The sequence below is a fragment of the Rattus rattus genome, chromosome 18 (assembly GCF_011064425.1).
Source record: "Rattus rattus isolate New Zealand chromosome 18, Rrattus_CSIRO_v1, whole genome shotgun sequence".
Classification (NCBI taxonomy): domain Eukaryota; kingdom Metazoa; phylum Chordata; class Mammalia; order Rodentia; family Muridae; genus Rattus; species Rattus rattus.
The window spans coordinates 45,944,209-45,946,528 of record NC_046171.1 but is presented as its reverse complement, the minus strand read 5'-3'; the positions used below and the strand labels follow the sequence as shown (position 1 = coordinate 45,946,528).

Here is a 2,320-nt window from a genome sequence, read left to right as displayed (position 1 = left end):
ATTTAAAACATACTCAGCTGGAAGACAGGTCCCATTTTCTAGGAGAAAGGGGGAAAACGTAGAGTTAGACTAGGCCTCTTCAAAGACAACTGCTGTCTGCTAATTAACTAAGGAGTTTTCATACGGATGATACTTTTAGCGACAGACCCATCAGCAATGACAAATGAACAAGTAAGCTAGACTTCAGACCCTAATCTTGTACAATTGATCACTTCAAAGTCTTTATCCTACCTCACTATTAAGGTTTAGGAAAAGGTAACAGTAAGAAATCCATACAAATAGAAGCATTTTATCACTGAAAATAATCATTTTCATGGGGATTGTAACAATTCCCGTGAAATCAACAGCTAAGAATTTAACAGAAATCCCAACAGTTTAACAGAAAATTTCCCAACAGTCAACAGATAAATCACTTACCAGGCATTTGCATGTATGTTCATTTGGTGACAACACTGTGCAGCTTGCAATAAACTTACTCTGTCCTCTTTAGCTCATATCCAACTAGGAAGAGGCAGGCATAGTACAAATACATAAATGTAGGTTCTAGTACTTCCAATATTAATATTATGACTCTAATAGTATGCTGATTTCAGAAGACGGTCAGAGGAGTCCTTTTCGAATGAAATGCTCAAAAAGTTTTCATCTAAACAATGTTGCATTTAGTACTGACAGCGGAGAATCCTGTAACCACAGTGAGCCGTGCATTGCCAGGAACACTCCAGGAAAACCAGATTATAAACCTGCCTACTGTTACTGGTTTAAGGTAAGCTGAAATCAACTGGATGGAAAAGAGTTCTATGTATAAGAACATTATATGTGATAAGATAGCCCCATGAGGTTGGATGAACTTTCTTCACTAAAAACTTTAAAAAGAAATGTCTGGTATGCACAGCATAGGATAATGAAGTCCTAAGATGAGCTATGCTATCGCAGGGACTTCGAAGACAGCACTGCATCATTGTTTATTGCTATCCACGTCCTTTCTTAACACAGCAGAACGGTAAAGACTTAATACCAAAGGCTCTTACATCTGACCATGTCTTCACAAATTCTAATGCTGCCTCACAATAGGATGCATTCTGATGGTATACCTTGACCTGAACTACAAAATGAATCAGAGAAAAACACGTGAATGATTAATGTGCATCCATAATGACAATGTAAGAAAAGAGCATGAACCTAATGTCCAATTATAACACAAAGAATGAAAAGTAATTTTACACAACAGGCTCCAAAGGACTAAAGCCCTCCTGGTTTGTTTGTATGTTCTATGGGCCATTGTATGTTCAGAAGCATGAGTACAGATGTAAGCAATGTGATTGAAGAAGAGAAAAAAATTCTAGTGAATGAACATCCAGCACTAGATATATTCACTACTTAATTTTCCCAGATCTTTAATACACAAACAGTACCAGTTTTGCTCAAACTATTTGATTAAACAGAAAGATAAAATGTCCAAACTCATTCTCTGAAGTCACTATTAGCCTGGTAAAAAAAAATCAGTTGAGGACACAAGAAAAACATAATGCAAAACCTCCAATAAAATACTGTCAAATTGAATTCAACAATGAATTTAAAAATTCATATACTCTTCCCCTAGAGGCTTTGCAGTTGTGGCTTCAGTATGACATGTACATCAGTGGGTAGAAGAGAAGAGAGAGGCTATGTCTACGCTAAGTGTTCCAAACTATAAATATCTGAATGATTAGTAGCCTAACACTTCCTGAAAAAAAAGCAAGCCTGATGTGAGCACCAATCCAGCTACTCTGGGCCTAGACAGGCAGCCAGCATAAGTCTTCTACAATTAGACATGAAGAAGGCCTGGACACAAACCCATCCAGAGACTAAAAGAACCCCTCTAGGATGGTGAGCCCTGGGCAGGAGTGACACACAACCCATGCAAGGGGCCACTGGGTGGTGGGCAGGTAAGAATCGAGACAGAGATAACCATCAGATGGGTGTTACGGGGCCCAGACAGGGACATAGCCGGACGACCAGCAGTCTGAAGCCATAAAGAATAGCAGGCATAGCATTACTGAGACCACTTCTAAGATGACTCCCAACACTCAGAGTTTCTGGGCAGCACTAAGAAAAGCAAGTAAGTAGTGGAGAAAGAAATCAAAGGACATGGGCTCAATTAAGAGAGGCGTAACTTAAAATTCGAGGTAGTGAAGAATACCTGATGTGAGTAGCTGGTTTATGATACCCGAGACCATGGTGAAGTTCTCGCCTAAGCTCCTGAGAGACATGTCTAGGTCCATGGCCCAACAGCAGTGGCAGTCTGTTACCACCAAAGCCATGCGGATGTCCCTTCTCTGGG

The 2,320-nt window shown here is 39.9% G+C and overlaps 1 non-coding gene across 1 annotated transcript; it reads left to right on the top strand.

Moving 5' to 3' along the window:
* The first annotated feature begins 1,589 nt into the window (after window positions 1-1,589).
* On the top strand, window positions 1,590-1,721 carry LOC116887726. The gene has a single exon (XR_004386240.1). It is a non-coding gene; the product is annotated as a small nucleolar RNA SNORA17 (small nucleolar RNA).
* The last annotated feature ends 599 nt before the right edge of the window (window positions 1,722-2,320 follow it).